General features: G+C 38.0%; 1 long non-coding RNA gene across 2 annotated transcripts; it reads left to right on the top strand.

Annotated features, from left to right (window-relative positions):
• The first annotated feature begins 373 nt into the window (after nucleotides 1-373).
• On the top strand, nucleotides 374-4,185 carry LOC127365210 (uncharacterized). Of its 2 annotated transcripts, XR_007885159.1 has the most exons (7): nucleotides 374-416; nucleotides 895-1,496; nucleotides 2,661-2,696; nucleotides 2,918-2,992; nucleotides 3,256-3,337; nucleotides 3,433-3,547; nucleotides 3,701-3,841. It is a non-coding gene; the product is annotated as an uncharacterized LOC127365210 (long non-coding RNA). The 2 variants fall into 2 exon arrangements; XR_007885157.1 differs by lacking the exon at nucleotides 374-416 and having other exon boundaries at nucleotides 424-1,496; nucleotides 3,701-4,185.
• The last annotated feature ends 11,219 nt before the right edge of the window (nucleotides 4,186-15,404 follow it).

Here is a 15,404-nt window from a genome sequence, read left to right as displayed (position 1 = left end):
CCACATTGCCTTAAAACTGGGCTAGTCAGTTCCTCTCTTTTTTGCCATTATTGGTAAAAAGAAAATCTTCATAACCTTTCAGCATATTGTAATTCAAGTGATGCTTCACAAAGACTGTGACTCAGATGAACAGTGTCTCTCTCTACTAGATTATTTGTGGCTTGACACCACAGGTTGTGACAACATGCCATTCTCAGCATGGGCTGGACAGTGATCAAAATATTTGAATTTCAATATTTAGGTTGAATTCCAGTGCCAAACAAATGAGTTTTCTCTTTATTCCACTTAGCAAATGAAGTCAGCAATTAAAAAGTGGATGTTTTTCTTTATGATCTGAAGATGACACTGCTGAGACACTCCCTGTCAAACTGTCATAACTTGATGGACTACTTATTACAACTGGAGTTCTCTATGAGGTAAATCTATTTATGTGTTTAGAATGACAGGTTATGCAGACAGAATTGAACAATTCATCTCAACTGAACAGTTTATAGTTCAGATTTCTGTACAGATGTAGAAACAGCAACTGAGGCCAGGTTAACATCCAGCAGATGTAAATATAGTAGATTTAAGTAGTGGCATCTGCATGGCATCAGGGAGAACTGAGTAGGAAGGGTGGTGCATGTGAATTCACCTGGCATGACAAGTGGTGACTTGTAGGTTTTAATTATCTTTAAGGGATTACCATGTCCTCACATTCATGAGCAATACAAAAAGGATTGCAGTCATGTAGATTTTAAGTCTCAAGTTCAGCTTGAGAAAGGGTTACAGGATTTTAGAAGGAAATTAATTACATTTCTTCCCAGCCACACTCACTTCTCATTAACATTTTCATAATTTTCTTGTGTCATGGGACCAAATGGACTACAAATGTGGACACAACAATTCTTCCAGGGGTTTTTTGAGGACTGCTCTGGGTTGCTTGAAGTTCAACACGTCAGTACTTGACCGAATCTTCCATGGAATCATTCTGAATATGGACAGTACTCAAAGGATTGACTTTGTTGGTACTGACAGGCTGAATGGAGACAAGACGAGGACTCTGCAATCGCTCCTGTAGGAATCAAAGTTATGGCAACTAAGCTGAACTGGAAAGATATTACAAAATACTGAACTAAAAGGTTGAAGGAGACCAAAACAGCTACAACCAGTACTGCAGGGAAGACTACCTAAGATTTAAATGACAAAATAGTGATTATACACATTAACTGTCACAGATGAAGCAATGAGAGCAATATGTTTTAGCAGTACAACACAGAACTGTACAAAACTGTGGTGGTCCTCATTGGGTTGTCATCTTTGATCAATGTAGAGATCACACACAATTTGGATATTATTTAAAAACTCTTTTTAGTTTCAGTGGAAGCAACTGACAAGAAAAAGATTCAACAACACATGGCATACCAGACACTCCTTTTACACAGCCGTGTATTTCCAATCACTCTTCAACAAGAGAACTGGATTAATTGTGCAAGAAATACAACTCGACATCACAGGTAAGCTGAAATTCGTCAGTGCTGTACAGTGGATTGGTTTTAGTTCTTCAGAGGTGAGGTTTTTCCCTTGCAGTTTAGTTGGAAACATAAGGAATTGATCACTTATTGCAATTGATGATTATACAGTAAGATTTGGCAGAAAAGGCTCTGCCTTTTTGGAGAAGCACCAATAATCTGAGCAGCAAAGAGGATTCTGTTGGTAGAGATCATACCCTCTAACGAGTAATGGTACAGAGTTATAGATAGCTGTGAACATACGTGAACATGTATGTAACAATAGCTTAGCCAGAACTCACTCAAGTGTAGACGTTTCTGCTGTGAATACAGCCTATCAACAATATCAATGATTCTGAATGAGCCTCAGTTCCCTTCTTACACAGATCTTAATTTAACATTGTGACAAACCTGATCTTAAACTTTTTTGTTTTAATTCAAATTCAGTGTAAAACAATTTAAACATGGGAACAACATTAGGGCGAGGCTTAATATCTCGCGTTGTAATGTGAGAGTGTACAATGAACCATTTATGTCATATCCGGTGAGCATTGCAGTAGCCAAGTTAAAAATAGAAAGAATAGAAGACTGTGATCTGTAGGGAACTCAAAACCACTGCAATGGTAAGATTTTTGGTGTTATCTAATTGTTTAAAATGCCTATGTATGTCTTTACTGTACCTATACTGATATAATAGTGAAGATGAACAGTAAGTCAACACGTTATTTTTTATAACTAACAAAACTAGCCAATCTGTTAGCACGTGTCTATTGTTGAGCGACAATAATAAGCGACAATAAAAATATATTCTTTCATGACAACATTTGATTAAACAAACTGGCTTTTCTAGTCCGGCTACAGTTAATGAGGACAGTTTGTCTATTTCGTACGGCAAACTGGAATTGATATTGTTCATGCCAACATGGCGGAAGAAACCTATGATGAGGTCATGGGGCGTTAAAAGCTAAAAACATGAACCCCCCTTGACACAATTTGTGACGTATAATACAGTATATACGCAAATTTGTGGTTATTTGTGATTGTGTATTATATTTAAGTTGAGTTTTTGTTATGGGCCCCATCATTGAGTCTGCCAGACTTTTAGAAGATAAATGTTAATGTCAAACAACAAACTTCTAAAATATCATTGTCCTGCTGTCTCACACTCAGGTTAGACTCATACAACAAGTAGAGCCGTCTCCTCCAGTGAGTATAATTATTCCTCCATTTTAGTACTTAAGCATTTCTGCTGTATAGTCACTCTACATTGTTTCAGTTTCACACACACACACACACACACACACACACACACACACACACACACACAATAAACATCTTTGACATTGTCGGCTTAACTGAAATATCGGTTATTGTATATTAAAATGGGTGTTGTACTCCTGATCTGTTTATTATCATCCCCATCATAGGTCCAGTGTGAGACCAACCCCACTGGTTTGAATGGAGTTGTGTTGTATGATAATGAAAATTATCCCATAACGTCTGTAAGTACATACAAAAATGAACATTTACTGTACCTGGTGATTTTTCATGTTATGTATTTTACAATTGTCTTTCAATGATCCTTACCTTTTAAAAAAAAAAAAAAAAAAAATTATTGTTAATTCTCAAGAAAAAGGGGAAAGATTAGAGAAACATCTGAAATGTTGTTTTCATCTGCTCTTCTATACTGTTAAACTTCTAATACTATTAATCTTCTAATGACCTTCTGATTTATCTTGCTGCACCCTGTGCTCCGGACCTCCAGGATAGGAACCACCAACCTAGAGGTCAGAATTCATCTTGGGACAATTTAACTGCTGCTGGATTGGACCGGCAGCGGAGCTCAGGTAAATGAGCATAAACCATCTATACGGAATCATAATCATCTCTAAAATCTTCATGTGATTTTGATTTACTAAAATCAGAATTCTACTGTTTTCAGAAGAAATACGACACCAGGAGGAGAGCCTGTGGTTTCAGCCCTATGGACCCTTGACATCTGATCGGAGATATGATGTACAACTAAGTCATCGTTCAGTTTTCCTGAATGACCCCAGGTAATTGCAGTATAATAATTCATAGTTTACGGTGTAGACTCCACACTATTCAAAGGTCTCTATTAGAAACTGCATTTTAGTATAAAGAACCACGTGATCCATTTTATCCCATTTACAGATACAGATACAACTGTCTCTCTTTTTTGTATGCAGGTGGTGTCCGAATGGTCCATTGGTGGCAATTATACTGCTCCTCCTCCTTCTCCTTATACTTATAATGGTCTTTTTTTTTGCCATAGATAATAAAAAAAATTTGCTTTAAATAAACGCATTTTGACATTTCTTCACTGGAAGACTGGGCTCGCTTTCCTGGAACAATTTTAAAATGATGAGATCCTGTTTAGACAGCAGGGATTCTTTTGTCACTATTGTGAATATAATTCAAAGTGCATGCCCTTGACCTGTTAGGCCCCACAAGGATTACTTGATGGCCCCCTGCTGTTAAACCTGTACATGCACCCACTTGTTCACATTTTTCACAGCAACAACCTTGCTTATCACAATCTTTGACATTTTGCCGATGACATCCAGATTTACCTAGCTCTGTCACAAAAGACTCCGGTCCTATGGAAAAGCATTGTGCAAGGTTGCTGCTGTCTTAGAGGACAAGGCAATGCAACCTAAAAGAAGGCTGCTTAACCTTAAGCAAACAAAAGAAGACTTGGAAAAAATTAAAAAATCTTTTATCTATCACAAAATTATTACGATACCACAAGAGTCAGACCAAAACCAAGTAGTCCATCACCCCAGTTCAAATCACGGTTGCCAGTAATCACAGAAATAATTTTAAAGTTAATTACTTATTTAATAAATCTTACAGGATGGCCTTAAATATATCCTTGATATGCTTGAGTTATATAATAGTGTGAGATGTCTTAGATCTCTGTCTAGAGGACTGCTAGTGATGCCAAGGTTAAAATCTAAACAAGGAGAAGCGGCTTTTAGTCATTTTGCACCACAGCAACTGCCTGATGACAATATTCACAGGTTTCCTGTGTTCCTATTTTTGAAGATGATATCAGAAAAATATTTGGTTCTCACTGCTTTGACACACTGTTGGTATATAGCCAGAAACTATTTCAGATGCTGGTAATACACTTGGAGTTTTAGATGTAAACGATATACATGCAGACAACCCAGTGAAATTTTTTTAAAAAAAAAGGAATAGATAGATGTAATACAACGCTTATCACCTGATCATTTTAACATACCGGTAATAATGTTTACATTTACACGTTACAAAGTGCTTCACCCAGGGCCACAACTTCATAACAAGTCGATTTTGCAACAGTAGTTGCCTATGGCTTTAAGATATTCTTAAAAGTTCTAAACAATATCACAACATCACAACACTATGGTGGCCTGTCAGGGTCTAATTTGACCAACCATAGTTTCCTGATTAACTGAAAATGTTGTTACACTTCTCTCTAACATCATGTTTTGCACCGTTGCTTTGGCAAAGCCTCAGTGTTTATTTTACCAGCATGGACCGGAAAAAGCAAGAGTGAACAGCAGTGAAGATCAGCTTGTGCCAGTGTCATTCTTTACCACTTTGTTTTCAATCGTTTTGATAGGCTATGTTATTAATAATGAACCTTCTCCACACACGGCCTACCTGTTAAAACAGAATCGTGGGTGACAGGAATTCTTAATGATAAAGAAAGTCCACAGAGTCACACACAGAGATCTAGAAATACAGAGCGGAAATCTAGGCGTAGTCTGTAATTTTAAATTGCTTAATTACCCCCCCCCCCCACACACACACACACACACGCACACATCCCCTCCATCCTGTGATATATACTACGAAGTCACTTCAAAAATGTTAGTAAAGATAAAGAGCAAAGGGACGATGATGCTTACAGAGGAGAATGAACAGTCAAGAGATGAGACTGACAGTGGGATTTCTCTATGAGGTAAATCATTCAAGATTTAAATATCTAAAGTGTATTATATAGTATATTATTTAGTTGCTGCTTCAATTGAGGTTCTGTGCAGACACTGTCTAATTAGAAGAGTCACCTCTAAATAATATTTTCATCATTTTCTTACAGTCATGGAACCGAATGGACTACAAATGTGGATACTACAATTCTTTCAACTGTGTGTGTGGGACTCTGTGTTGAACACAGTTGACACAGCTAACTTAATTGATACTGACTGAAAAGACACAAGATTACCTTGACCTTGATACAGTAGCTGTTGCAAAGTTATGCACATTTACTGTCACAGATTAACAATGATACTTAGTTATATTCTGTCAGGTTTGCATCTTTAGTTTCTGTGGAAGCGATTAACTGAGAAGATTCAACAACCATCAATCAACAATGATCGGATGTCCTTTTTACACAACCATGTATTTCCAATTATTTTGAAAGAAGAGAACATGATTCATTCTGCAAGAGAAACAACCCATCATCCCAGGTAAGCTGTAATGATTTAGTGATGTACGGTAGATTTGTTTTATTTCTTCTGAGGTATCATTCTTCCCTTATATTTCAGTCAGAAACACGCATTATGGAATTGACCATTTATTCCAAATGATGAAACTTGGTAGAAAAGGCTCTGTGAGGATTCAACTGCGAGAAATTCTGTTGGTAATTCCTTCAGGTTACTCATAGTTGAGATACATTAACATTAGACATGACAGTCTATGGGGCACCCTGACAGCTCAGCTAGTAGAGCCAGAGCCCCATGTACCAAGGCTGCCCTATCTATTAAAACTTTGTTTAAAGAAAAAAGCAATTGATTTGAAAGGTGGAGATATCTAAGATAATAAAATGTGTTTAAGTAGATTGTAACTTTCAGCCATAACTGTAACATTTAAAGACCCTACCTACTTACACAGAGGTTTTCTAAGTTATTGTAGTATCAGTGATTAAATTAGATTCCCTGCCGGAAAGCAAACATTTTGTGATGTAGCTTGGCGTCGGTGCAGTAGTGATGTTGCGCTAGCGATCTTTGAATCCGGTGACGTATGTAAGTCCCACCCAATAATTTCGGATGACTGGGAATCCTTGAAGTTCACTGATTTGCGGAAGGCCTATAAACACTAAAATGGGAATGTTATTGGTATCTAATTGTTTAAAACATCTACGTTTGTCTGTACTGATGCATACGCAATAATAAACTGACATCTGACACAATAGTGAAGAGGAATAGTTATTTAGCATGTCGTTTAGTCAAAAAATAAAAACAGCTAACCTGTTAGCATGTGCAGGGCTATATTGATGTTGGTTGACGATAGCAATACAAATCTATTCTTTTTATGACAACTTGAATGAACAAACTGTCTTTTCTAGTCCGGCAACGGTTAATGAGGGAAGCATGTGTGTTTTGCATTGTTAATGGGATAGAGATTTGCAATGTTCTCCTGTCGTGTCAAACTGAAAGTTGATGCTTACGCGGCAGTGGAAGTGGAAGCTACGTTAAGGTCATTGAGCAATATAACATCAAAGCTAAAAATGTATGATTTATGATATTGGCCAATATAAATAGACCTGACTTTATTTAACTTTCATGTGAGCAGTCAGCATAGAAGAGTTGGTTTTGTACTATTATGCAGTGGCTTTGTGATTTACCCACACTGTGTGACGTATCATAGTTGAGTTGTTGTACAAATGGGCCCATCGTGTTTGTTTGTTTGTTTGTTTGTTTGTTTCATCTCTGGTGTCAGTCCTGAAGTGAAATCAAAGTTATTCTCAAGAAAAAGGGGAAAGATTAGAGAAACATCTGAAATGTTGTTTTCATCTGATTTCCTATACTGTTTATCATCTAATGACCACTCTGATTTATCTTGCTGCCCAATGTTGTGCTCCTGACTTCCAGAACGGAAGGCACCGGCAGAGAGGTCAGGCCTCATCTTGGAACAACTCACCTGCTGCTGGTGGAGGATTGGACCAGCGGCGGAGCTCAGGTAAATAAGCACAAACCATCTATACAGAATCATAGTCATCTATAAAATCTCCATGTGAGTTTAATTTACTAAAATCAGAATTCAACTGTTTTCAGAAGGGATACAACACCAGGAGGAGAACCAGCCCCCTGGACACGCCACCAGGTAGTTAAGGTTGCACCATACTTTACACTGTAGACACAGTACTCACAGGTCCCACCAAAATGAACAAACTATTAGCCACTGCATTTCAGTACAACAAGTGGTTATTTCAAGATAACAGTGGTTTTGCAAACGATGCTTGTCTAGTCGTGTGTTTGTGTTATTTTGCAACTCTCTGTCCAATACTTACCGTACGATATTTACTATTAGTGAGCTATAAAAATATAACTATGCAGTGGAATTAACCAGCTGATGCAAACCTGAAGAGAATATGTGATATGAAAGATCTTTTACATGCAAATACAAATGTAATTTTAATGGTAACATTCTTGAATAGACATTTCTTAACATTATTATCTACAGAATGATGTAACAAACAAAAGAATATAATCAGCAGCAGATTTTTAAACTAAGGTTCACACTAATTAGAAAATACTGTCATGTTAATTCAGTCTGAGCCACTCAATGGTGTAAAAATAATTACACTGTTTGAATTCTTACCATCATCAAATATTTAATAGTTTGTCAAAAAACCCTGCTGACCCCCTGCAAATATCCCAACTGAAATGTCATTCAACACAACAGTTGGGAGTAGGGCTGGTTGATTGATATTGGGTATGGGAATGGGGAGACAGAGCTGCTGAGCCTAATGTTGTATCAGGCAGGGGCAGGAACAACTGATTTAGTACAAATAGTTAGCAAAAGGTTTGTCTGCATTGATTAAATGTTGGCTAAAGAGGAGCACATTGTGAACACTTTGTGAACATATTAAAGGCCCAGTGTGTAGGATTTAGTGGCATCTATTGGTGCAGTTGCAGATTCAAACTCCCTCCTTCACTTTCTCCTTCGGAGTTCAAAGGAGGAACTACAGTGGCGGCAAACTGCGCAAAAATGCTAGTCGTACTGGGACCATTGTTTGTTTGCCTTCTGAACTACTGTAGAAACTTGGCAGTTCAACGTGGCGGACTCCATGTAAGGCGACCTGCGGCATTTGTAGGTATAAAAGGCTCATCCAGGTGGTTATACACTAATGGAAATGTAGTTATATTATATACATGCTGTACATACATACAAACATATTGTCCACTGCTATTAATTAGTGCATAAATTAAATTAAATTAAATTTTATATAATTTTTAATAATTTAGTCTTGAAAAATGTTAGAATAATTTTTAGGGACACTGTCAGTAACAGGACCCCTAACCCCCCTAACAACAAGTGGGAAGGGAAAGGAAAACCTGTCGGAAAACATCTTTAGCTGTTTTCTTTTGTCCAAGAAAACTAACCTGAACCTGCCACAATAAGAAAATGCAGAAGCTCAGCTATGCTACAAGTCTGTGCTATGTTGAGATTTTATGTTAATTAAGGTGTTTGCATTGTTAGACTCTTCATGGAATTTTCCCAGTAAAACGTCCTTGTACAGGTTGAATCCTTCCAGAACAAAAGCAGAGTGCAGGGACCTGAGCAGGACAAGATCATTTCTCAGTCATATTTTTCACCCAGAAGGTAAAATTAATAAAAAGGTAGTCAAGAAATAACCTTGTGTAATGAATTAATTTAAACATGTACTTATAGTCTGAGTATCAGTTTGAGTCTATCTGGTAGAAAAGGTGGAATTTGTGCATTCTGTCAGCACTGAGGTTTTTAGAGATACAATGTTTTGGTTAGCCAAATGCTGGAACAGAATGGATTCTGAATATTTTGGTACTTGTCCATATTCAATGTGTTACTATCACACTGATGTTTTATTTTGCAAACTAATTTCCTCATCTATAATGACCATCCAAACACCATGAATAATCATTCTTCAGTCCTGTTAACTGACTCCCTGCTGTCTGTTTTCAGGGCCAACAGGACCAACGAGGATGGCGGAGAACATCAGGCAGAGCGTCAGCCTGTGCACCCAACGCAGACCTGGAGAAGCCAGCTGGTTGAGGTTCTGCTGCGTATTACAGCTAATGGTCTCTGTACCTTAGCGTTTGAAGCTCTGAGGCCATGGATGGTTGAGGCCCTGCAACCTTGGATGCCTGAGACTCTGGGGCCCCGGGCAGCTGAGATGATTGTGGATCATGTGCTCTCATTGGCTAAGGTTCAGGTGGACCTGATGGCTGAGACTGTAGCCCGTTGGGCTGCTGATAGAGTCTGATGTTGGGAGCCATGACAACCACATCAGGCAAGTAGATTTAAGTTCATTAAAGACTCAAAGGTTATGAGGCAACAGGGTAGCCGGAGCACAACAGGCAGGAGAGGCAGGTAGCAGAATAGCTAGCAGCACAAGCAGGCTCACAAACCCAATGCTGATTGGTCACATGGCAAACAAACCAATAGCAGGGAAGAGGCTAGCAGGCTGAGGTTCAGACTGGACACCCTTTTTTGCTGCACTGTGTATTCATTAATATTCATAGTATGTCAATATGTTTAAGTTCATTTGTTCAGATGGAGGAGACCAGAGGAGGATAGAAGTAAAGATAAGGAGAGTATCACTGACTGATAACTCAGTTTTCATCATCTACAATCTGATAATATTTCTATCAGTCTTTGTTATTGAGACTTTGGGTGGAGCAGTGGAAGAGCAAAGTGCAGACAATCACAACACAAGTTTATGAGTGGAGCTGTGATTTAAATCACTGTGATAAAATTCAATTATTAATCACTTCAAATACTCAAAGTCTCTGAACTTTTCACTTCTACCTCCATATCCCTATTTTATGAACTCGGTGGCCAAGTGTTGCTAGTAATTTCCCTTGCATGCATAAATTAAGTCATATAGAATTGAATTAAATCAATAAATAAGAATCTGTAACACTTTGTCATAGCTTACAACAATATTTGCCCCCAGTGATTTTAAATATACTATATATAATCAATGTAGTTTACATAAACCGATGGAACGTGAAACCAACAATGTGTTTTAAAGATACAAATGATTAAGTATTCTTCAAATTAATCTGTATCTGTAGCCTGCTTTTCTCAGGTCAGTTACATTACAGCTACAGATAACCCTACATTAACTGTCTCTCTTGTACACAGGTGGCGTCAGAATGGTCAACACAGGGATGAAGATTGAGGGGGGTTGGAGGTTGAAAGGTTAGTCACGTATGTCTTTACTTTCAGTTTTCGGAGTCCTTTCCTGCTGACAATTATAAAGTTTTATTTGAGTGAAAATTCGAAAAGCAGTATGGTTCTATCAACTGTTGGAGCGTCACTCTAACACAGTTACACATTTCTGAGTTCTGGGACAGTAAACAGACAGTGATGATGTTCATGTCCTTGGCTTCTTAGTGAAGTCCCCATATCCCGCTGTTTACTTGGATAAAGAGTGTAGTTAGAAACAGGGCTAAAGGCTATATGCATATGATAGCCTCTCTAACAGGTTGGTTATGGTTTTACAATGACCAGGTCAAAGGGTTGTATAGGTACTTAAAAATTGCATTCAGAGATTTCATGTTCTGTACCAAATTGGCTGGGGTTTGACTGGGAGACAAACAGAGACTATTATCCTCAGTTTTCAGTCACACTTTGGTTAGGTTTAGGCAACAAAACTACATGGTTAGGTTTAGGAAAGAATTAATTAATGAATTAATAAATACATTTAATGTGGTAAAAATAATTTTCAAAAACAGTGTGGTTTAGGAACAGTGTGAATAAGTTGTAATATTTTGAGAAAACACTCAGAATTGAAGTACACAGCAGGGATCTCAAACTGCTGGACTGGAGGCCATTTGTGGCCCTCCATCCCCTTTCCCTAGCCTGTGGCATGAAACGTCATATACAATTAAAATAAAACAATTCTATTTGTGGGATATATGAGGCCCCATGCCAATTTGAGAAAACTTGAAACCTTGTGTTTAGTCTCCTCTACTCACCACTCACTTTTAGGCAGCTTTACTGTTTGGGAGCATCTAGAGAAATATTCATGGGGCGGTGTGGAGACAAATGGGTGCTGATTTAATTGCAAACACGTATATCAATATTTGCTTGTAAAGCACCCAAATGAAGATATTTTAAATAAAAAACATAACATTATTAAGTAAAGCATTGTATAGAAATGTCTAAAGGTGGCATTATTAATGAATAAATAGTTTTCTTCTTTTTTCATCGAACTTAGCCTATTACTTTGTCTAAAATGTGGCCATAACAGATTGTTAAATTACGTGTGTTAATTTCCGTTATTAACACATTATTTTTAAAATGGATCTAAGTTAATGTGTTAAGTTTGACCGCATTGGACACCAAACTGGAGTGGGTTTACAGAAAATGTGTGAGAAACCTGCAAAATGTAATAATTCTGTATTATTTTGAAGTGCAATGAACTAATCTGTTCAGTGTTATTTATCTCTCTCTGTAAAACTGCAACATATTAACATATTGGTAAGTTTGAACCTGTTTTGGTCTAACATTACCATCTCTTATTTGACACTTAAAAGACAAAAACCTTTTCCTTTTTTATTCTCAAAAAGCAATGATTTTATTCTTTATATATATATATTTTTAGACTTATAAAAAAAAGTTTAATGAGAGGAGTTTTTGACTGTATTCTTGAAATCCCACTATTTTCCCCTCAGTATGGCCCTAATACTCCATTGCAAACATTGACCCCTGTTCATAATAAAAGTCTCAGCAGGGTTAGAAAATGCTTTAAAATAAAAGTGTCACCCTGGCATGTCAGGGCTAACACTAAAACAACAGGTAGTTTAAGCTGAGCCTTCATGCAGGAGAAAACATCAGTGGCTATCTTTGTTCTGGACAACATATAATTTGTGGAGTCCTGGAGGAATAATTACAAATCATTAGAGCTCCCCTGGTGACACTTATCCTGTCCAGACAGGACAAGATAAGTGTCATCAGTAGGAGAGTGGATGCTGGCAGGTGAGTCCTGGACTGAGCACAGACCTGACGAGAGCTGAAAGAGGAAGCATGAAAAAGGCTGCAAAATTAAGTTTTATAACTAGATCCGGGAACAAAGACCACGCCCTGAACTCATCTCATTTCCTCTCAAAACATATTTAAGCACACCTTATCCGTTCACTCCTTGACTAATTTTCTACATCCCTCCCCCCAAACCCCTTTTTCTTTTTTTTCATCTTTTTGTTTTCTCTCTCTTATCCAAATACAGGAACCACTGGGGCTCTCGAAGACCATCTGAACACCCACTCTGTTCCTTCTGACCATCTCGCCGAACTCCTCCCTCCATCCACCTACCCTACCAGCTTTTCTTCCTTTCTATCAACCCTCACCCGTCCTTCCTATACCCCCTCATCCCTCAACCCTCGAGCCTTTCCCCCATCTCTCGACCCTCACCCCGTCATCCCTTCATCCTTTTATCCCCTCCGTCCCTCGACCCTTTCCCTTCCACAATATTCCACATTTGTTCAATGCTGGTAATAAATTGTTTTATTCCATACAGCCGTTGGCGTGGTCTTTGTTAGTGAACAGAATGTTGGACTCTTCCCTGAAGGTAGACCATCAGTGGCACTGGGCTGTGTTTGGTGTGTTGTTTACTTACATGAAAAAATAAAAAGAAGGGATTTCATCTTTGTCCTGTTAGTGTTTGTCATTTCATTGCCATATGAAGATGTGAATGGATCCATCACTGCACTGTAGGTACTGGCTGATGGGGAACTGTATCTACAGACTATACAGCAATTGTAAGCAGGGGTTGAATATGGTTTGGATGTGTTCACAGTGGAAAAGGGACAGGATAAAGTAGACTCTGTATATGTACCAAAAAACACTTGATTGTGTACACCCACAATGCAATGCTTAAAGGCAATGCAGGAGCTGCTAACAGCTTGAATAAGTTAAAGCTAATTATTGATGGTGGTCAAACAGCCCCAGCAACTCCTCACGAAACAAAAAATAACCACTGAGTTATTGTAAAAAACTGTGCTTTCTCTTTGTAAAGTTTAATTGTCATTCTAATGTTGCAGTCTGAGTGCGTTTGGCGTACATACAGTCTTGCGTTGTTTCCTTTTATTTCTAGAATATAAATAAATTGCAATAATTGAAGATTAATATATAGTGCTTACTTATAAGGCTATACTGAAGCACAGCTGTGCTTTGAGCTAAATGCTAACATCAGCATGCCAACATGCTCACAGTGCTTATATGTGCTTAATGTTTACCATGTTCACAATCTTATTTTTATTGCTGAAACTTGTATTACCAATGAGTCATGAAAGAAACAGCCTATAGACATCAGAAAAGGAAGTGTGGGGTTTGGCTTAAAGGGCAGCGGACTTTGAGATGATCCACTTAGATCGGCCAGGCCAGCCCACCACAGCAGGTGCTATCACTGTAGGAGGACAGGGAAGAGAGCTGGGATAGGAGCCATGCTGGTCCAGCTCCTGGCTAATGTCCGGGACTCATGCTGGCCAAACAACAGGGAATCAGAGACTGTTGCGCCCACATTACAGCAATCTGTTCCATCGACATCCTGGATCAACACTCGAGAGAAGGGCCGTGTTCTGAGTCGACAGAGTGCAGAACTACAGACTTTCACTTTGTTGTACAACCTTGTGTTGAATGATAATAAATAGTGATCGCTGTCAAACCCGGCCCACAAGATGTTTTTATTGTTATCATTATTTTCTCTAGTTGTTTCATTTCAAAACACCCACATTGACATACAAACACAATTGTATTTTTTTAATGTATTTTTTTTGGGTGCAAAAGGATGGCAAAGGTTAAAGGTGCCTGCAAATGAGTGCAAATTGTTGATAAGAAGAGAGCAGGTTTCAGCCCTCCGTTTGTTGTTTACAGCCAAACAGACGATATAAGATGCATTTGTCGGTTAAGTAAGTAAGTAGTCACTGCCCCTGTCTTTTTCTCATGGTTCTTCTCACAACTGTACAAGGTGTAGAATTAGTTTTTTAGAAACAAACCCATGTCAAAATAACCTTGATTGCATGAATGAACAGCATGAGCAGCATGTTACAAAACAAATCAAATGATGTACACTTGTACCAATTGAATCATATAAAATGTGTGGATAATGAGCATTGGAAGTGCAACACCTGTTCAGTTATCCTATAAGATAAATAAAGTATATACAGCACCAGCCTACGGGCAGAACTGAACCCTGTACCTGATATTGTAAAGCTCCTCCACACAACACACTGCCATCACACTGTTCACCGTGTCTACTTTAATAACCTGAGCTTGATTCTATAAATTCCTCCAACGCTCTCTTGGCAGTGTAGTAGAACATTTTCTTCTTTTTGTGGGTGGTGAAGGTGCAGCCAAGCAAGATCTTTCACACATGCTGCACTTTTTGTGTTTATGGAGGAGACGTCTGAACAGTCGATGATGTGTTGTTAAAGGGTACTTTTCTAGAATATTCATGGAGGTAAAAAAAATAAACTAAATGAGGCCTTTGCACTGAAAACAGAAAATGTATGCTGACTGACTTCCTTTGTGTGCCGAGGTCATATTACTGTTGAGCAGGTCCACATTGAATACAATCCATTACATGCACAATGACATTATTTCCACTTTCAATCAGGCCTACAATTTCAAAGAGAGGCTGTACTGTATACATTAGGCAGTTGACGCTCTTACATGATTCAATTATTCATCAAAAGACCTTCAGGTGGAGAGTTGTTTTTCATTCAATATATTCAAGAATTCCTTCCATATATTCAAGTTTCATTCCATATATTCATATACACACATACATATATACACACATACATACATATATATACATATACATATATATACATATATACACATACATATATATACATATACTTAGGGATTTGCACCCTGTGAGCACAATATAAACAAAAATAATGACAA

The sequence above is a fragment of the Dicentrarchus labrax genome, unplaced genomic scaffold (assembly GCF_905237075.1).
Source record: "Dicentrarchus labrax unplaced genomic scaffold, dlabrax2021, whole genome shotgun sequence".
Classification (NCBI taxonomy): domain Eukaryota; kingdom Metazoa; phylum Chordata; class Actinopteri; family Moronidae; genus Dicentrarchus; species Dicentrarchus labrax.
The sequence above is the reverse complement of the archived record's forward strand: the minus strand, read 5'-3'. Positions and strand labels throughout refer to the sequence as shown.